This window comes from Spea bombifrons, chromosome 1 (genome assembly GCF_027358695.1).
Source record: "Spea bombifrons isolate aSpeBom1 chromosome 1, aSpeBom1.2.pri, whole genome shotgun sequence".
Lineage (NCBI taxonomy): Eukaryota > Metazoa > Chordata > Amphibia > Anura > Pelobatidae > Spea > Spea bombifrons.
Window position 1 is genome coordinate 2863053 of NC_071087.1, and position 22652 is coordinate 2885704.

The 22652-nt window shown below is 42.2% G+C and overlaps 1 pseudogene; it reads left to right on the forward strand.

The window, feature by feature from the left end:
- The first annotated feature begins 8305 nt into the window (after positions 1–8305).
- Positions 8306–18861, forward strand: LOC128467977 (vomeronasal type-2 receptor 26-like; annotated as a pseudogene).
- Positions 18862–22652: the final 3791 nt, after the last annotated feature.

Consider the following 22652-nt stretch of genomic DNA (forward strand, 5'->3'; position numbering starts at 1 on the left):
TGAACCCGGCCAATTCAATTTACCCCATCAAATCATATATTTTTTAATACTAGACACCCTATGGGCATTTGTAATGCCAATATTTTAACTTTTTCCATGATGGAATTTTTGTAAAGATAAAAAATTTTAGGACTTGCTTATTAAAAACTTTTTTTTTTTTTTTTGCTGACAGTGGGGATTTTTACATGTTACCATATTTTTAACATTTTTTTTAAACATTTTTGACCATTTTTTTTTATTTTTTTTTATTTTTTATTTTTTTTACACTAGTCACTCATTAGTGAGCTGGGCTCCATTGACCTTGCATGGTTGGATGCAGTACCTGCATTCAACCTGCAGGAGGAGCTCGAGAGTTCTCAAGAGGGTCTGGATAGACCCTCTGTGAACTCAAATCTCTTGTTAATGCCATCCTGTGAATGACGGCAACGTCATTCACAGGATGGCACTTGTGGTTGCTCCTCGGAGCAATCACAAGGCGATCGGGGGTCGGGGGGGTTGTGTTGCTACATGCCTCGATACTGAGGCATGTCAGCAACACAGTTTATGCTTAGGAAGCGATTCCGATCGCTTCCTAAGCAGTTTTAGCCGGGCGCCCCCGCGATCTTTGATGATCGGTGCGGCGGCGGCCATTTTTCCATTTTTTGTTGCCGAGGGCTGCCCTCCCCGGATCCACGGTCAGCCTCACTTGTGAGGCTTCCGTGGATGCAGCTATTTAACAGCAGCCCGTACATGTACGGGCATTGTCGTTAACCCGTTGCACGGCAACCCCGTACATGTACGGGGATTGTCGTTAAGGGGTTAATGTTGCAAGTGAACAAAAAAAGGAGGCTAATCCAATGCTGTCAGTTTTTGGTCTGTGGAGAAGATCCCATGTTGTTTTTCTCACCTTAAGTTATTAAGAGTATGCCTAGACCTGGGTCCCTGGGTCTACATTAGAATATCAGACTGGTCCCCACCCATCAGGGAAGTCCAGATCTGATATGCACAGCAAGTATCCCCTGCACAAAGAATTTAGCAACAACAGATCTATGTTTCAGCCACTTGCAATGCATTTTAGGTCTGGTCTGTCCTGATCACTTATCTGCCTTTTGGCCAAGATCTCATGTCTTATCCTAAGGTCCATGCCTATTGGATGACATTGCCCTGGGGAACTCCACTGGCAACTTTTACTATTCTGACCAACCAATGACATGCAGAAGGTGGTGTGATGGGTGGGACCAGTCTGATATGCTAATGCAGAGTAGGCATTTCCTATAGGGGAGGCTATTTCAATGCTTTCTGTTCCTGGTCTGAGAAGATCCCATGTTGTTTTTCTCACCTTAAGTTATTAAGGGTATGCCTAGACCTGGGTCCACATTAGAATATCAGATTGGTCCCCACCCATCAGGGAAGTCCAGATCTGATATGCATAGCAAGCATCCCCTGCACAAAGAATTCAGCAACAACAGATTTATGTTTCAGCCACTTGCAATGTATTTTAGGTCTGGTCTGTCCTGATCACTTATCTGCCTTTTGGCCAAGATCTCATGTCTTATCCTAAGGTCCATGCCTATTGGATGACATTGCCCTGGGGAACTCCACTGGCAACTTGTACTATTCTGACCAACCAATGACATGCAGAAGGTGGTGTGAGGGGTGGGACCAGTCTGATATGCTAATGCAGAGTAGGCATTTCTTATAGGGGAGGCTATTTCAATGCTTTCTGTTCTTGGTCTGAGAAGAAGATCTCATGTTGTTTTTCTCACCTTAAGATATTAAGGGTATGCCTAGACCTGGGTCCCTAGCTTACTGTACATGAAGGGATGATAGCTGGACCATAGTAAACCTAGAATGAACTGATTGCTACCAGTATGCCCTTCTAGGGGGTTGCTAGGTTCAGCTCCTCAACTAAGCCTTTTGGCTGGGCATTTGTGGTAAAGCTGGCCTGCTGGTTTTAATTATTCTTCATGTGTCTGAAGAAGCCTGCTAGGCTGCATTTTCCTGGCTGAGTAATATAAGGCCAGCAGAGCCAACTGAGAATATATTGAGATCATGGGAATATATTTTATTTAAATAATTGATAAATGAAAATGAGCACACTACCAGATATGGCTAATATATCTTCAGACAGAATGCTGCCCTCTGTTGGTCAGATACATTGAGTAGCATAACATTCTGCCCGAGAATATATTAGCCATATATGGTAGTGTGCTAATTGGTCGCCAGCAGGAGGCCCCCTGCTGGCGACCAATAGACTTGCTCATACGGACATTTAAACTCCCGGCGCCAGAGCTGCTGCGGTACGCATTAACCCCGTATTAACCCCTTAACCGGAAAAAACAAACACGAAGAATGTCCACGAATATTTGGCCGAAGAGAAGACAGGAACGGGCGAATATTCGCGGAATACGAAGATTTTTTTTTTGCTGAAGGCGACCTTCATTTTGGGCAGGCTATTTCAGTGCTGATCATCCTTGGTTGGAGATGAGGCTTGCGTGTTGATTTTCTTGCCTTAGGTTGTTAAGGGTTTGCCTAGATGTAGGTAGGTGGCTCACTGCTATGATAGGGTTGTCAGCCATACCACTTTGATGAAGCTTTTGAGAGGCTAAAATGTACATCTGTGGTTATTTTATTCTTTGTACATATAAAGCTTTCTGTGCGCTTTGGGTCTGGGCTATGCTGATGATTGAGACCAGTCTGATATGCAAGGTTTTCTGTAATAACGCATGTGAGAAAAAAATGTTGTCCCTCCCAAATAACTATCTTACTATAAGGCTGAGATGAGGCCTCCATGTTGGTTTTTCTCACTTTAGGTTATTCAGTATGTATCCAGATGTAAGTCCCTGACTCACTACAAGTAGAGGAATATTAGCTGTACCATGTTGAGAAGTCTTATAAGTGAGCATGTCTGTGTTTGTTGTGTTCCTTGTTCTGTGGAAGCTTGCGTTGGGTTTTGGGCTCTCCTGATAATGGGGCTGGTCTGATATCCTAACGGAGAGGTCTTCTCTGTAATGCTGCTGTTCTCGGTCTGAGATAAGGCTCCCATGTATTTTTTCTCACCTTAAGTTATTAAGGGTATGCCCAGAGATATGTCCCTGGTTTACGGTAAATCGAGGGATCACAACTCTTTTTATACGGAGGATGTATATGAGAAATTTTATTGTTAGTCTGTGTTTGTTGTATTACTTGGGCAGACAAGGCTTAACCCCTTCAGTCCCAGGGGTTGTTGGTACCTCAAAGCCCGGAGCAATTTTGCCAATTTTGCGCTATGTTGGTTCAGCGATTATTCTGTTTTCCTGTGAATAGTGTAATCATGTTAACTATATATTGTTTTTTCAAGGAGAGATAGAGCTTTCTTTTGATACTATAGCTGGATGATTAGCGGAAAATTCTGAATGAGAAATTTAGTAAAAACTAGCGAAAATTAGAAAAAAAAACATTTTTTAAAAAAATTTTCCCTCTGAATCCTCACAAAATTAGGTAAAGTGATGGAAAATCACCTCCAAATTTATCAATTCAGGTGTCCTGATTTCAGAAATACCTAATTTATATAGATTTTCCATACTTTCCCAGCACCAGGGAGCATACTAGAAGGTATACGTTTTTTGTCTACTTTTTATGCCTATGGCTTAACAGGTTTGATGGTTGTGAACGGGGGCAGGAGGGTTATACCGGCTAGGTGTTATGCTAGGGCAATGGGATGTAAGGTTTTTTAATTTTTCTTTTATTATCTTTTTTTATATGTTTTTAATGGTTTTTTTTGTTTTGTATTTTTTATATGAATTTATTTTTTACACAAAAATCGTTAGAGGTCCTCTTAGGGACCTCCTGAACATGCCAGTGATGTCACAATGACATCACAGCTCACATTATTATGTTTTTTTATTATTATTTATATCATTATATTAATGATTTTTTTATTATTATATTTTAAATGAATTAACTTTTTTTTTTTTTCCTCCTTCTCTGTTTCAGGACTGGAGGGGGGGTGAGAGACATGGTTTCTCACTTCCCTCCCTGCGATCCCCCTGCACCGATCACACTGTGATCTCTATACAGGTACTCACAGATGTGCATAGAGATCACAGCGTCTGTGCCTCATCGGAGGACAGGATTTCTCCTGCAGGGGATATCCTGTCTACAGATTAACGTCTGGGTTACGTCAGCAGTGATGCAACCCGGAAGGGAATGCACGATCGCGCGATCAGGCAGTTTGAAATGTAACAGCTTTCCGGCTTTCATGCCGGGAGCTGTTACAGGAGATCGGACAGCAGAAAGCTGGCGATGTCGACTTCTCCTGTCAGTGGGGAGTCCAGGCTGTGAGACGACAGCCTGATCTCCCGTGCAGCGGCAGGGATGTGTCCCTGATGCTGCACGAAGGGCTGGACGTACCGGTATGTCCATAGGGGTTCCTTAATAGGCGTTTTTTGGATGTCCCGGTACGTCCATAGGGGACCTGATGGCATAGTCCAGTCTGATGTGCTAATGGGAGCATCATCTCTGTAATGGAGCAAATGAGCAAAGAATCTGAGCTGAACTGGTCTGATTTGCTTATGGAGAAATATTCTGTGTAATGCTGCAAGTAAATAAAAAAATGGTCATGTTTCTCATGGGTAGGAACCTTCTTGCATACCTGCGGTACTTGCAGGGGCTTCGGGAGGACGAGTCAAATTGGAAGGCGTCATATACCTGGTGCGATGGGGCTATACAGCATCAGAGGGTCGCTGTGGCCTTCCCCTGCTAACTGCTGGGAGAAACCCTGTTATCGGCTCTGGAGGTCAAGCTCTGCATACCTCTTAATTTGTCTTCCTACCCCGGGAATGGGTACTCACCCAGGAGTGTAGCTCGTAGATCCCACATTGTCCAGTACTGTGCCTAGTATGCTTTCAATTTGGGATGGGAGAGATTGTCCCTTCAGTCTGTGGGTACATACTCTAACTGCCTGTGCTAGTGTTTCAGCTCAAATACTTCTGCTGTGACCCGGTCTATCTTATCCTCTGGGTCTCGGAAGGGTTGGATAACCTGGTACAATATTTGGGCGGTCTGCTCCTCCAGTCTGGGGGACACAGACCCACTCTGGCTCTGTTTCCGGTGACACATTTCAATCACCGCCATCACTAGACCTCCAGACAGATTACGTCATGGAGTGCTTCTTGCGAGGAAACTTGCCTTTAGAAGTAGTTGAGACTTGCCTTTTCAACTACTTCTAAAGCCGTGACTGCACCTAGGCCTTACCGGTATTTTGCGGATGCCTTCGACAAGAAGGAAGCAGAGAAGCTTCCTTCACACAGACCTTATTGTGACAATACGAACACCTAGAGCAGCCTCTCCCCCATGATGTATCTTCCAGAAGGGAGCATTGCTGAGACCGGGGTCAAGTCAGTGACTATATCTCCCCCAGGATGCTGGTCTCAGTAGGGGAAACTTCTGGAGCAAGGCTGAAGGGTCAGTAGTCGGTAGCAGGTTTGACCTGAGCTGGGGTAGGCATTGTACCCCACGATGCATTATTACCAGAAGGAGGGTACAGACAGGTGAAATGAAACACACCACAGGCTGAATAGTAATAAGATATGGTCTGTATTGGAGAAGCCGACAAGACAGGTATGCACAGGCTGTAAGTCTCTTGACAGGGTGCTGTGGCTAGAAGTTAACACAGAAGGAACATGGAAGGGGGACAGGCACCTAGGATAGGTGGCTGGAAGGTCCTCAAATGGTACCGGACACACGTCTGGAAGGTCCTCAGACAGGGAACCGGACACACGGCTCGAAGGTCCTCAGAAAAGGAACCGGACACACGGCTGCAAGGTCCTCAGGCAGGGAACTGGACACACGGCTGCAAGGTCCTCAGGCAGGGAACCAGACACATGGCTGGAAGGTCTTTAGACAGCGAACTGGACACACGGCTGGAAGGTCTTCAGACAGGGAACCAGACACATGGCTGGAAGGTCCTCAGACAGGGAACCAGACACATGGCTGGAAGGTCCTCAGACAGGGATCCAGACACACATGGCTGGAAGGTCCTCAGAAAGGACACACACTCAGGAAGAGCAGAAGTAGACAGGCAGGCCGGATCAGAACCAGAAGGACAGTATGAAAGCCAAATCAGAATACAGGAGGAGCGTCAGAACAAGCTGGGTCAACATGAGCAGTGGAAGAGCCAAATCAGGAACCAAGGTTAATGGAAAACAATGATGCTAGCAGAAGAACAGGGCCAGATAAACTGCAATGCAAAGGTCCTGAATGGAGGGATAAGCAGGTATTTAAGGAGGATGGTTGCACCCAGGTGAGCAGATGCAGCTGTCAGAGCTGGATAAAATAAATATTAGAAATATAGTACATTAACACAAATTGTGCATGTCTGTGCTAAATTATCATATTATTGTAAATACAAATTAAAATAGAATATAATCATATCCAATCAGAAGACCTCCATGAATTATATTTAATAGAAATGATATGCAGCAAAAATCAATGATAAATTAAAAAGTGCTGAATAATATTTATAGCTAAGAAAACTGTATAAATATAATTAAAGGGCACAAAACTGCCATGACTAAAATGTCCTTCTAAGACTAATACTCTAAAGACATAAAAGTCTGTGTTTGTATATTTCTGTCCATGCAGACAATTACCGGCGCTCTGCGGTTTTCTTATAATTTAAAACCAACATAGAATTGCGATCCCAGAACACAAAGTCCTGCATCTATATTGAGACTCCATTGCAATGAATGAGACCGCACTGTATAAAAAGAGCCGAGATGTTCAGGTTCATTACAATGATATCAGATGCAGCAGATGCCACTGACCCACACGGTGCTCGATTCCACCGAACCTGGCAGACACTCTCTGGCACTCGGCAGGTTACTGGGCTGCATGATGCTGATCTCTAAGGCTCTGCCATTGAAATGTCTCGTTTGTTTGTTGCTCCTGTGTGTGACGCCCTGCAGATCTGAGATCCGGAGCCCAGCACCGGCCTGTCATTTACACATCTTCAGACCATTTGAAGACTTTGAGTATTTTAAAGATGGGGACGTTATAATTGGCGGAGTTGTCACGGTGAATAATCGAATGGGTAGTTTTCTTTTTGGACAGGATCATTTTTTCCCCCTCATTGTCTGTATCGAGTAAGTTCCCTCAACAAACCATAAAGGAAGGAAATAATATCTGCAGAACAATTTTGGTACTTAAAGTTTAAACTGAGTTTTCTCAGAGATATAACTCACACACACTGTAATGTCTGTTATTTTGAGGTCAATTTATGTATATTTATCAATCTTTATTAGGCTGTTTATTTAAATTAATTTTATATAATGTAAGATGTTTTTTTTTCAATATTATACATTTTATGCTATTGCCTTAATTAAGGTGTTTAATATTTTTTTGTTTTGCTGAAAGATCATTCCTTCTACCCACATAGATTTAAAAAAAATATTATCAAGATATTGAAGAAAATAAGTATCTGTAATACAGGGGTCATTGTGAGTCTTAAATCACTTTTCCGAATATTTAAGAGATTTATGGGGATAAAGGAACAAGGGAAATAGAGAAGACAATATTTTTGCTTTTATAAAATAAAGTAGGTTTACACTAAGGACCTGAAACCCTGTTTTGAGGCCATAAGAAAGGCTTGATAAAAAGCTCCAAGAGTTAACCAAAAAAAAAAAGAGGTTGAGATATTGAGGATGGAACAGACAGAAAGAGAAGGACTATACTATGTGGTTTTTAAATTTCAAAGGATTTTTCTTTTTCAAAAAGTTGTGTAAGATAAATTCTCTTCTGAATGTATGAAAAAAATAAACATAAAATGTCAATCTGTAAAGAGGGGCCACATGCTGTACTGGGTGGGAATAGACTCATCCATGACCACAACTGTCCACTGTATTCAGACATATGCAACCATCTTAAACAGGGCTAAGAATGGGCCGAAGACAGATATCATTATCACCAAGTATGAGGTGGATACGGATCCTGTTTAGAAGACACTGCTAGTACTCTCCACCGCCCCATGACCTGTTTTGCCATTTGTTTAAATCTAGAACCTTTGCTAGTTAATGGTAACATGGTATTCCTACAAAAAAGTCTTAATAAGTGTTTTTATCTGGCAGACCTCTGACTATGTTCTTCTGATTTAATCTAATTCTTCTACCTTTACAGCCCAAGCCTCATGTATTACATCAATTTACTGGTCTTTCAATTCGCCATTGAAACATTGAACAACGACCCAAACATTTTACCAAATATTACCCTGGGTTATCATATATATGACTCCTGTCAAGATAAAATGAAAGCTTTGAAAAGCATTCTTCAGATTTTGTCTGGCCGCGGCATGACCGTCCCTAATTACTCTTGTGCGAATTCTAACAACGTGGCTGGATTTATTGGCGATCACCATTCTACTACTACCATTCCCATAGCACAGTTACTAGGGGTGTATGGATACGCACAGGTGAGTAACCTGAATGGTCTTCCATGTATTGTCTGACATTAGCATTCAGTTTCATGGTGAGATCACAACCATGTCTGACTCCAAGCTGTTATCAGAAACCTTTACAGCAGAATGTTTACACTTTTCTCTTCCATCTTGTAGATCAGTTATGGAGCGACAGACTATGCGCTGAGTGATAGACGCGTTTATCCGCATTTCTTCCGCTCTGTTCAAAATTATCATGTCTATAATAAAATTATATTGAAGATTCTAAACCATTTCGGATGGACCTGGGTGGGAATTCTCACGGTTGATGATGACACCGGAGAGACAGAGAGTCAGGCTCTGAGAGCGTATCTGACAAGTTATGGAATTTGTATTTCCTTCACTGTAAAAATTAGTTTATTACAAGAACTATCTGAAAATATGAAAATAATGTCAGAAACTGTTTTAATGTCATCGGCTCGAATTATTATACTCTGCGGCTCTTTCAGCACCAGAATTATTGACATTTTAACTCTGTGTCTCAAACATAAAGATATAACATTAATCCTTCCGCCTTCCTGGGCTTCCAATGATTTTTTTACAGATTACTTTGTAGAACCCCTGAATGGCAGTCTGGCCATAGAACCGCATCCTCTAGCGCTGCCGGATACCGGAAGTTTCTTTCATAATATCCCTCCTTCAAACCATCCAACAGACAAGCTTCTCGAAGATATATGGATAAGGCATTTTGGATGTTTTTCAGAAAATTCTGACAAGAATATATTTTATGAAGAGATCTATAAAATCTCTCTGAATAACTGCAGCGGGAAACCTAAATTATTTATTAAAAATTAGGGCTGCAACTAACGATTATTTTAATAATCGATTAGTTGGCCGATTATTTTGTCGATTAATCGATTAATCGGATAAAAAAATACATTATTTTAAATTGAAGAAAAATTGCAATAAAAAAACGTACAATTTACACTTTCATCTCTTTATTGCAATGGCCTCTCTCTATTCACCTTCTTATTTTACTGACATAATAATAAAAGCTACAAGAACCCAAACACAGTGCTTCTCATACTAGGTTTTAATACAAAGTTATTAGTAAATATTAATTCATATTTTAACTATTTTTCATATTTAATAAAAACTGAGAAAAAAGCCTTGTGTAATTTTTTTTATTTACCAAACTGCCCCCAGTTATGCACATCTGACCCCCAGCTTGCCACTCTGCCCCCATATATGCCTTATACCTCTTATATGCCAGATTCCACTATGCCCCCTGATATGCCACTGTGCCCCTGATATGCCTTATACTCCTTATATGCCAGTGATATGCAACTGAGCCCCCTGATATACCTTTTACCCCCAGATTTGTTTTATGCCCCCCTGATTTGCCTAATATCGATGTCTTATACCCCCTATATGCCACTGAGCCCCCTGATATACCTTTTACCCCCAGATATGTTTATGCCCCCCTGATATGCCTAATATCCATATGCCTTATACCCCCTATATGCCCTAAAAATTCATAATACCCCCCATACACCACTATAACTCACCCATACACCACTCTGGCTCCTCCCCCTCCCATACACCACTCTGGCTCCTCCCCTCCCATACACCACTCTGGCTCCTCCCCCTCCCAAACACCACTCTGGCTCCTCCCCCCTCTCATACTCCACTCTGCCTCCTCCACCCTCCCATACACCACTCTGCCTCCTCCCCCGCCCATACTTCACTTTGGCTCCTCCCCTCCCATACATCACTTTCCCTCCTCCCCTCCCATACATCACTTTGGCTCCTCCCCCTCCCATACTCCACTCTGCCTCCTCCCATACACCACTCTGGCTCCTCCCCCTCCCATACTCCATTCTAGCTCCTCCCATACTCCACTCTGCCTCCTCCCATACATCATGTTGGCTCCTCCCCCTCCCATACATCACTTTGCCTCCTCCCCCCTCCCATACATCACTTTGCCTCCTCCCCCCTCCCATACTCCACTCTGCCTTCTGTGAACCTCCGTTTCTGACAAGACACCAGGGAGCCGGGTAGAGAGGCAGAGTGCCGTATGAGAGGGGGAGGAGCCAGAGTGGTGTATTGGAGGGTGGCTCCCATACACCCCTCTGCCTCCTCCCCCCTCCCATACACCGCTCTGCCTCTCTACCCGGCTCCGTTACTGAAGGCACTTTCATTGCAGCTTCATAGAAGCCACAGTGTAAGTGAAGGGCAGTAACGGAGTCTGTCTGTGCGATGCAGACCCTCACCGGCTATCAGAGAGGATGATTCTCTGTCAGCCGGTGGGGGTCTGCATCGCACAGACAGACTCCGTTACTCACCTTCACTTACACTGAGGCTTCTATGAAGCTGCAGGGAAAGTGCCTGTCAGTAACGGTGCCGGGTAGAGAGGCAGAGCAGTGTATGGGAGGGGGGAGGAGGCAGATGGGAGGGGGAGAGAGACGGAAGTGAGAGACTGGCCGACAGTGAGAGGAATCCAGGTCTCCTGCAGCGTTGCGGGGGATCTGGATTCCGGTGTTATAATCCGATCTCTGTTTGAGGTCGGATTATATAAGGAGAGGAGTTTTTCAGAGCATTTGCTCTGAAAAAAACCTCTTTTTATAATCAATAAAAATCGATCCGATTAATCGATGATGAAATTCGTTGACAACGATTTTCATTATCGATTATTATCGATTTTATCGATTAGTTGTTTCAGCCCTATTAAAAATCATCTGACGACTGGTGTTTCTCCTCGGGTGTTTATTTCAGTGAGTGCTTTAGTTAAAGCTTTCCATGAAATGCACTTGGTTAACGAGAAAGCACAAGGAAATAAAATGCAAACCATCTATAAGCACCAGGTATGTATGAATTACAGACTGTTTCACATTCGAAATGCTGACGGACAGACAGGAGGAACTTCTAAGAAGCAACTTATTTATGAATATATTTCCTAGCAGCTTTTATACCTAATTATAAATACAGTAGTGCAAAAAAGAATGTACATCCTCTTTGAATTTTATTGTTATACATATCGGGACATAATAACAATTGGACTTCTGCATTCAGATTTGTACGAATTGCAAATTTACAGAGTTTTGGTAAATTCAGAAATTCTTATGAAGCCCCAAAAACAAGGCCATTGGAATCAAAAGAAAATGAAGCAAAAAGATCAGAATTTTCTCACGCTTATTCTCATTCACGCTCTTTCTCACACTCTCTGAATGTTTCCCTAGTTTATCTGCCGACCACTTCCACTTCCTCATCTTCTCCATTCTACTTCAATCTTCCTTTCTTAATCTGGTAACTTCTTTTTTCATCTGCATCTCCACGGACATAACCCAGCAACTCCAAACAGGGAAGAGGATGCTCGGAAATGAATGGGCCAAAAATGAACCAGAAAAATTGAGTGTGAATTGTTCTTGGCCCATTTGCACATGTCTAATAACAATCATCTGTCTACAAATATGACCTCAGATGAACAACAACACATGACATTACACTGTGTCATGATTTATTCAACAAAAATAAAGCCAAAATGTAGAAGACATGTGAAAAACGAAGTACACCCTTGCGGGTTCTATACAAATTAAGATGTTGGTAGGTAGCAGGCAGTTGATGCTAATCAAGTGCTTTTGATTAATTGATGATCAGCAGGTGTTACCACCTCTATAAAAAGCCTAAGTATTATGAGTTTGCTGGTCTGGAGCATTCAGGTTTGTGTTAACACAATGCCTCCAATGTGGAAAGACATCAGCAATGATCTTAGAGAAGCAATTGTTACAGCCCATCAGTCTAGGAAGGGTTGTAATTGCAAGTCCATCATTCTATAGTGAGAAAGATTATTCAAATGTGTAAAATATTCAAGCCAATCTTCTCAGGAGTGGAAGTCCCAGCGATTCATCCCAAGGTCAGACTGTGCAATTCTCAGAGAAATTGCAAAAAAGAGTTACATCTCAGACTGGCCTCATTTAGCAATATAAATGATAAAGTTCAATGGCCAGATCTCAACCTGATTGAAATACTGTGGCAGGACTTTAAGAGATGTGTGCAGAAACAAATGCCCGTTAACCTTAATGAATTGAAGCAACTTTGTAAAGTAGAGTGGACTAAAATGTATCCATAACGATGTGAGAGAATGATAAAGTCATACAGAAAACAATGTTCCACAAGCTAGTGAATCATAAGGTATACTTTTCTTTTCATACATGACAGTCCATATATAAACACTCACTGGCCACTTTATTAGGTATGCTTATTCAATTTCTTGTTAACACAAATAGCTAATCAGCCAATCATATGGAAGCAACTCAATGCATTTAGGCATGTAGACGTGGTCAAGACAACTTGCTGAAGTTCAAACCGAGCATCAGAATGGGGACTAAAGGGGATTTAAGTGACTTTGAACGTGGCATGGTTGTTGGTGCCAGATCGCTGGTCTGAGTATTTCAGAAACTGCTCATCTGCTGGGATTTTCTTGCACAACCATCTCTAGGATTTACAGAGAATGGTCCAAAAAGAGAAAATATCCAGTGAGCGGCAGTTCTGTGGACAAAAATGCCTTGTTGATGTTAGAGGTCACAGGAGAACTTGCAGACTGGTCCGAGAATAACCACTCACTCCAACCGAGGTATGCAGAATATCTGAACGCACAGCACGTCGAACCTTGGAGCAGATGGGCTACAGCAGCAGCTCCTGTCAGCTAAGAACAGGAAACTGAAGCTACAATTCACACAGGTTCACCAAAATTGACAATGGAAGACTGGAAGAATGTTGCCTGGTCTGATGAGTCTCGCTTCCGTCTGTGACATTCGGATGGCAGGTTTAGAATTTGGCGTAAACAACATGAAAGCATGGATCCATCCTGCCTTGTACCAGTTGTTCAGGCTGGTGGTGGCACACTTTTGGTGGCACACTTTGGGCCCCTTAGTACCAATTGAGCATCGTTTAAATGCGACAACCTACCTGAGTATTGTTGCTGACCATGTCCATCCTTTTTTCCCGTTCCTGTGTTCGGTTCGGGCGAATATTCGTGTACATTCATTGTGTTCGTTTTTTGTATGGGGTTAACGCGGTACGCACTTCACAGCAGCTTTGGCGCCAAGATTTTAAAAGTCCGTAGGAGCAACTCTGTTGGTCGCCAGCAGGGGCCTCCTCTGCCATCAACCAATGAAGTGTACATGTACTTCATTGCTTGATGGCAGACCAATAGAGTCACTTGTGCACTTTTAAAATCCTGGTGCCGAACACTGTTCTCCCCGCTTCAAGAGTTAAAGGTCCGTAGGAACGACCAATGGAGTCACTTGTACAGACCACCAAGTTGATGCCACCAAGTTGATGCCAGAGGAGGCCCCTGCAGGCGACCAATAGAGTCGCACGTACAGACTTTTAAAATCCTGGTGCCGCAACTTGGCTGGGGGAGACCACTGGTCTGCCTCTCCAAGAGTTAAAGGTCCGTACAAATGACCAATAGAGTCGCTTGTACTATTGTCTATTGGTCACCTGCAATTGGTTGATGCCAGAGGAGGCCCCTACAGGCAACCAATAGACTCACTCGCAAGTCCCTTCAACTCCTGACAGCGAACCTACAGATTTCCGCTCCCGTTATCTATGCAGCATCTCAGGGGTTAACAGGAAATCTGTAGGCTCGCCGTGAGAGTTAAAGGGCCATAAGAACAACTTTATTCATTGCAGGCAGGGGCCTCCTTTAGCATCAACCAATAGAGTTGCTCGCACAGCCCTTTAACTCCTGACGTACGAACCTGAATCTACGAATTTCTGCTCCCTTTGGAAGTTTATAGTTTTAGGGGGTTAAAATGAAATATGGGACCTCTACTGTATCTCAAATTAGACCTGGACCCAACAAACTTATCTGTCAAAAGTCCATGAGTGAAAACTAATGTGCAAGTTGCACTTATGAACCCATAGTGCCACAGAGACATGCGCTACCCATGTATATGTGGTTAATGAAGGGCTGGTGCTAGTTAATGATATGATTCTAGTATGTGAATAACAGAGATCCAGTAAAGGTCTATTTTAGTCGAGTGTTTGGGTGGGTTCTGTTCTAAAATGGGAGGTATTTTTCTCTTCTAGATTTACAACATAGAAGAAAACTCTCCTACATTGTGACTGAATCTTTTTTAATTTTGTTGAAAATCATTTATCATTTTTAATAGGTGCAACGCTATATAAAAAGGATAAAAATTGCATCTCAGTTGGACCGCACATTATACGATGAACATGGAGAATTTGCATACCATTACATAATTATAAATTGGGTGTTTGTATCAAATAAGTCTGCATTTAGAAACATTGTGGGTAACTTCACTGAGTGGGCTCCAGAGGGTCAGCAGCTCATCATTGACTCCCAATCTATAATCTGGAGGAACAAGGACAACCAGGTAAGGGGGGGAAGATTCCTACTTTAACCCCTTAAGAACAGAGCTATTTTTTGACAAGATTTCTGTCTTAACATTTCTTCGGTGTTTGTGTTTCGTTGTAATTTTCTCAAAGTTTATGCTATTCTTGCAAATGATTCAGATGGCCCTTCAGATATGCAGATGGCAGAAAGCAAAGTTTGCAATAACATTCCAGGGGTCAGCAGGCAGGCAGAAGGCAGTAATGCAAAAGTCTGTTTAAACAATCAAGGGGTCAGCAGGCAGGAGTAATGAGGGACACTGGGTCATCAGGAGAGCTCCAGGATTAGAGCATGAATGTGTAGCTTTTATGGAGCCCTTGGGCATCTCCTCATGCAAGACACCTCTGGCGCCGCCCCCCAAAACAGTGGCACCAAAGGAGGGCTCCACCCCTCTTTTGATGTCACTGCCCCTACCCTATCATGCTCCTCACGGGAACGTGGGGAGAGACAAAATAGAGGACAGAGGTGACACACAAAGATGTGACCAAGGGGAGTGGTGCCCCACTACTCACCTGAGCCCTTTCCTTTTTGGTAAGTGTGATGGAGTGGGCTGCTGATCCCGGGACTGCTCGTGACATTGACATTCAAAGTAACACACAAGGGGACACTGATCAGAATCTATGCCACAAAAGGAGGCAGACTGAATCTGGGCTTGTAGTGGAGGATTGCTGGATTCCCCCAAACCTAATGGCCCCTGAAATCCCCCCTTTTAAACAGACTCCTGACATCACAACCGCTATTGATGCCGGTGATGCAATGAACTTCATACACTTTTGCCTTTGTTTTATAATTAATTTTAAGTTTTGTCAGAAAAGATCGGTGTACAGCCTTATGCAAATGTTTGACCTGGCACCACACTGGCCGCATGAAATGAAGGAAATTGGGAACATACCAGATTGATTGTAAGTGAGTCATTTTGGAAATGCAAACTCCATATTATCAATTCCCCATTCTTCGAATCGTGAGCACACTAAGCTATCAGGACCTACTCAGATCCTTTTTATTTTATTTTGACACCAATGTTACTGGCACCATGCAGAAAAATGGAAAGGGCTTCCTTCAGCAACAACTACATCCCAAGCAAAAGTGCGGTAATGCAAGTGCTTTGCGTAATCAAGAACCTCCCAAGGCACATAGATAAAAAAACAACGTTTATGGCCTGTCAACCATACATAATGAAAATGTGGTGCCAATGAACGCCAGGGGAGAAAGACCGGGGCTAGTGAAAGAAAAACAATTTGGGGGTATTTAGAAATGACACATAACCTACACAAAAATCCTAAACAACTGTCAACATCTTTGAGCCCTACATCTTCCACAAAGCCGAATGCATGTGGGCAGGCCCGGACTGGGACAAAAAAATAGGCCCGGGCATTTAAGCCTGAGCAGCCCATTTTTATTTATTTATTTATTTTTTGTTAAAGCCCACCCTTCATGTACCATCTTTGCATTTACTCACTTATTCACACAAATCATTAACACATTCATTAATGCAGTCTCACAAATCATTCAAGCAATTCATCCACACATGAATTCATTAATTGTCATACGCATTCACACAATTCAGCCACACATTTATTCATTCATTCTCATACACATTCACACTACCCCCTCTCCCCATCTTATCTGCCCCTTCGCACTATGTTCCCCCTTTTCACTATGTACCCCCTTCCCTACTTCTCAATATGTACCCCCTCTCACTATCTATCCCCTCTCCCCATTTCTCACTATCTAGCTGAGCACACTAGCATAGTAGTCGGCAGGGTGGTTAGTGGTCACAATGCCTATTGTTCTAGACAACAAAACTTTCCTCTCAATATTCTACTGAGTTACGCTGTAGAGAATTAAGGAACTGGGGTGTTAAATCTGCTCCATCACTCATATGCAGCGCACGGCCACTGATGGGAGAGGAAATCTAGACCTTAATATTCCCTCACATGAGCTTGACAAATATGAAAGGCAAAGGTTTACAGGACTTCAAAGTCATCTAAACTATCATCATTTTGTTCTCTTTTCCTGTTTGTAGATTCCAAGGTCTCAGTGTTCAGAGAACTGTTTGCTTGGATATCGAAAAGTCCTGAAACCTGGAACACAAATCTGCTGCTACGACTGTGTCCGGTGCTCAGAGGGAGAGATATCCAACAGATCTGGTATAATAGATTACATAAAACATACAAATAATCTACCCATAGTAGGTGTGTATGAATGAAGGCCTGCTCCTGGTCGGAGGGCGGAGTTGGGCCGGGGGTTTTGCGAGCCACAAGGAGGGGCAGGTGTAACTGTAAAAGAGGAGATAATGGGCAAGGCAGGCATGGGTTGACTGGAGTTCAGCATCATCTCCCCAACCCAAGGGGCAACATATACTGGCAGCCGACAACCAGCTGTGATACCCGGGACGTCGGAGGTATAATGATAAACACTCTATTACAGGAGCCCCAAACTCCACAGCTTTTTTTTTTTTTCATGAAAAAAAACCAAGTAGCTCCAAATAAGCCCCTTGAATTAGAATCCTATATTTGTCAACAGTTTAATGTTTGCTTAGTAAATTTGCTCAGGATATCTGGCCATAGTGAGGTTTGTCTGCTTCTTTTTTTGGTTCATGAGCTCCTCTGTACTTTTTACATTTCCTTTCCATGTGAGAGGGTAGTGTATAAGTGGAAGAGACCCCTCAGAGAAGCGGTAGAGGTTATAACAGTGAGGGAATTTAAATATGCGTGGGATAGGCATATGGCTCCTGAATATAAGATGGATATTTTTTTTTTTTTATCTGTAGTCAAATTCTATATAAGACAGAGAAGTAATTTAGCATCACATCAGTCGGAGGGACCTATATATGCCCATTTTTAAAAAAGAGCTGCAATTATAAGCTCTGGAGAATTCTTAATATTGTCCAAGAGAACGTTTGAAGAAAGTTGATTTTGAAATAAAACCAGTGATATCCAAAGCACGTTTTTAAATCATGTTACATCTTTTGAGGTTAAACAAAGAATGTATGTGATAATTAAACAAAGAATGATTATACTTACAATTAATATATAGCATTGCTGGTTTACCATGAAGCACAATGAAGCTGTTGAGAAGTATATTTTATGTTTAATTTACATATTGAGACATAATGTTACTTTGTGTTTTTCAGACAGTGAGAACTGCATTGTTTGCCCAAGTGATAAATGGTCTAATGAGAAAAGGGATCGATGTATTCCAAAATCGGTGGAGTTTCTATCATATTTGGATGCAGTTGCTGCTGTTTTATCTTTTGCATCAATTCTGTTTTGTCTTGTAACTGTTGTGATATTACTGATCTTCATTGTCTTCAGATACCCCAATTGTGAAAGCCAATAACAAGAACCTCAGCTTCCTCCTCTTGGTCTCCATCATGCTGAGCTTTCTCTGTGTGTTTCTGTTCCTCGGTCGTCCTGAGGATGTAACCTGCATGCTGCGCCAAACAGCTTTTGGAGTCCTCTTCTCATTAGCCATTTCTTCTATTTTAAGCAAAACAATCATGATCTATATTGTTTTCAGAGCCGTGAAACCCGGCAGCTCCTGGGCAAACTGGGTCAGTGTGAAAGTCTCCAATTCTATAGTACTGCTCTGCTCATCCATTCAAGTTATCATTAATATTTCCTGGTTGGCCATTTCCCCCCCATTCCAGGAGCTGGACATGCACTCTTATCAGGGAAAGATCATCATTCAGTGTAATGAGGGCTCGGTTATCGCCTTCTACTGTGTCCTGGGTTATATGGGGCTTCTGGCAGCTGTAAGTTTTATTATAGCTTTTTTAGCCAGGACATTACCGGACAGTTTTAATGAGGCCAAGTACATCACCTTCAGCATGCTGGTGTTCTGCAGCGTTTGGATTGCGATGATCCCGGCCTATCTGAGCACCAAAGGGAAGAACATGGTGGCCGTAGAGATTTTTGCCATACTGGCTTCAAGTGCTGGACTTTTAGGATGTATATTTTTTGCAAAATGTTATATAATTATATTCAGACCAGAGATTAACTCAAAAACACAATTGTTTGGTAGCAAAAATAACAATCTGTACATATAATTAAGGTTAATACACCCAAAAGGGTCCTTTATAAGCTCCTGGTTACCATCACAGGCCTACTTATGGAATTATGCAGAAAACTCTAAAACTTATGTATTCAATTAGTTAGAGAGACCTGAAAGAGTGCATATGTGCATCAGCAAGTGTTTCCTATTCTTGTATGACATCACACATTGTAATAAAGAAGGTGGAGAAGGACTTTCAAAAAGTCATTTTTATAACAGCGCACGTCAATGAAGAATTGTTAATGTTTTATTCAAGGAACCTAATGTTTGTATGGGTGCTTTTTAGAATTGCTTGATTTCTGAAATTCAATCCAGGTTACCTTTATGGTAAGGAAAACACACCCCTGACCACACGCCTTTCTGACTCTATCCATTCCCCTTTCTGAATCTTACCACGTGCCTTATAGGCTGATCCTTACATTTATTAAATATTAGAAGTTGGAAAATAATTTTGGAATAAAATCAAACATTCATACATTTAAATAATGAATTATATGAAGGCTCTGACGGTGTATCTTTTTTTTATATTCATATAACGCAAGGCTTTAGATGTATTTATTGAGTAGCTGTACATTAGATTTAATGAAAGGATGTTTTACTTTACTGAGGTTTTTGCAGTTCTTGCTCTATAAACCACTATTGGCTTTATTGTAAACCAGTTGGAAAATAAAATATTTATCCATACTTTATGTACAATTCCTTAATGTTTTTTTTTTATTTTATTTTTGTAAACAGACAATAGAGGGAAGTCTGAGGTTAAGGCAGGCGGCACAGAATCGAGGTCAAGGAAATCCAAGGTCCTGGCTTGCGGTACAGGATCAAAGTCAGAAGACAAGCCAAGGTTCAGTACAGAGTAGACTGTAGACACTAAGGATACACAAAGGACTGGAAAATGCAACTACCCAGAGCACACAACTGTAATAAACTTTGATCAGGCACTAAGGAAGTGGAACGCAGGGTTTAAACAGGAGCAAGGGCGAGAAAGTACAAAAAATGACCAATAGGAACAAAGCACGCATGACATCATCGCGAGCGACGCATAGTGTCATCGCGAGCGACGCATAGTGTCCTCGCGAGCGACGCATAGTGTCCTCGCGAGCGACGCATAGTGTCCTCGCGAGCGACGCATAGTGTCCTCGCGAGCGACGCATAGTGTCATCGCGAGCGACGCATAGTGTCCTCGCGAGCGACGCATAGTGTCCTCGCGAGCGACGCATAGTGTCATCGCGAGCGACGCATAGTGTCATCGCGAGCGACGCATAGTGTCATCGCGAGCGACGCATAGTTTCATCGCGAGCGACGCCTAGTGTCATCGCGAGCGACGCATAGTGTCATCGCTCGTAAACCCTTGAGCGAGGAGCAACCACAAGCGGCATCAGTGAATGACATTGCTGCCATGCAAGTCAGTGGAGCTCAGCTCACTAATCACAATGTGATTGGTAAAGTAATACAAGAAAAAAAAAATGGCTAAAAACGTATATATATATTTTGTAAAAACAATTCCCCTCTGATGTCACCAACAGGGAAACCATCCAGTTCCAACAACGTTTTAAAAAAACAAAAAGTCCACAAATATATAAATAAAAAGTTGTTTTTACTTAATCTTAAAATTACCGCTACATCTTCACAAAAAATTTGGAATGGAAATGGTTTTTATATCCACTCTAGGGAAGCTTAATTTTCAACAACTATTCCAGTTTTATGTGGATCTGAGCCTCCTGATGCGAAATAGCCTGCCCTATAGAAAGGTACCTACTAAAGAGGGGCATTACCATTTTTTTGCTTACTTGCGCCATTACAGAGGAGACCTTTCCTTCAGCACTTTAGACCGGTCTCATCCATCAGGGCAAAACAAAAAGCTTCTGATGGCTTCACCGCTGATTTCAAACTGTCTGGTAGCTTCACTTCAGTAAAGACTCTCCAACAGGAAGAGCACACAAATCTAATCAGGCCTCACTTTGGGCCTAGACCTGAGCTCTGTCAGCCTGGCGCTTCTTCTTGCTTCCCTCTCATAATCCAGCCTCCCACATCTTCTCTCAAAACCCAGCCAAAGCCTCACTGTCACCTGATTGGTTCAGCTGATCACATGACCTGCTTGCTGGGGTGGATAGAAAGAGAAGCTGGCCTCTCCATTTTGAGTCCTGGCAGTGGCTGGGTGACCCATCAGCAAGAACAGTAAAAGTAAAACTCTTCTGGAGTGGCATATAGGGGGTTAAAAAGAATATCAGGGAGGCAGAGTGGCATATAGGGGTCAAAAGGCATATCTGAGAAGCAGAGTGGCATATAGGAGGGTATAAGGAATTTATGTGGGGCAGAGTAGCATATAAGGGGGTATAAGGCATATCTGGGGGCAGAGCAGCAAGCCGTGGGGCAGATGTGCATAACTGGGGGCAGGTTGGCAAATAAAAGGAAATAAAAACAAAAATGCATTTTTCTCAATCATAGTTTTTATTAAATTACATGTGGATTTATATTTACTAGTAAAACTTTCTTCGTATAGGGTAGTCTTATATTTAGGCCTTTTCTTTTATTCCTAAATTAATATTAAAATTTGGGGGGTCGTCTTATAATCGAGCAAATACGATATATTTAATGTATATTTTTGTGCTATGCATATTTACAGGTTCTGACCAAATTTTAGGGTTAAACAGCCCCTCCTGCCACACAGTTGCCTCATTAATGGTGCCCAGAGAAGGACTTACATTGCTTGAGAGTCTCATTTGGATTAAAATCCAGTCCCACTGATTCAGCTGCTTGGTAATCATTGGCCATTATTATTCTAGCAGAAACCCAGATGACTGAATTTGCATGCTTTTAGATAATGTATACTTCTACACCAACCTCCTTTTTCCTCACTCGAAAGAAAGAGCATATAGCCTAAGTACGGTGCATTCTGAAAAAAAGTGTAATGAGGCCTTCATGTCATCTTAGCCCACAAAACAGCTTGTCTGTGACATCTTTATCCCCAAACGGCTCGTCTCTGCCATCTTTGTCTGCAAGCAGCCTGCCTCTGCCAACTTTGCCAAGAAACAGCTTATCAGTACACCTAAACAGTGTGTCTGTGCCGTATTTGCCCCAAACAGTGTATCATTCATGCGCTCCCACACTCTCATTCACACTGCCTCAAGCTCTCATTCACATTCTCTCAACATTTTTCTACATTCTTCACCCACTGCTTCTGTGTCCCTGTCTCCTTTTCTACAGCACTTGTCTTGCCTCTTATTTTTCTGTCTTCTTTCCACCTCTCCTGTGTCTTTGTTCTCCTGTCTTCTTCTATTTCATCGTGAAGCTGGCCTCCGGGAAGCGTACTGAGAGGCAAGAATATTTCATACAGACTCACAGTATAAGAGAGTTGCAGAAATGCTTCTCTTCCGCTACAAATCTATTCTGGAAGTACAGCTTGGGTTACGTGCAGGGGACTAACTCTGAGAAAAAAATAATCAAACCTGTGTAAAAGTATTTTTCTCTGATTGTTTAGATTAGGGCAGTTTTGAGATGTCAACAGAGGATACAACGGCCTGACCGTATCCTTTCTGTGATCACTCAATGAGTTGAAGCAGTCTCTAAATGACAATGAGATCTGAAAGGACCAGTATATCAAGATCTACAGTAGGCACCAAATATATCTTTAACCAATAATGTTCTGGGGATGTTCTCTTAGATGAATATATTATATAACCTGCCATATTTATAATTTTTACCGGGCTAAACAAATATATAAATTTAGCACAAAAAATCATTAGATTTAAATACGTATCTTCTGTTTTAATATAGTTTTTCTTAACA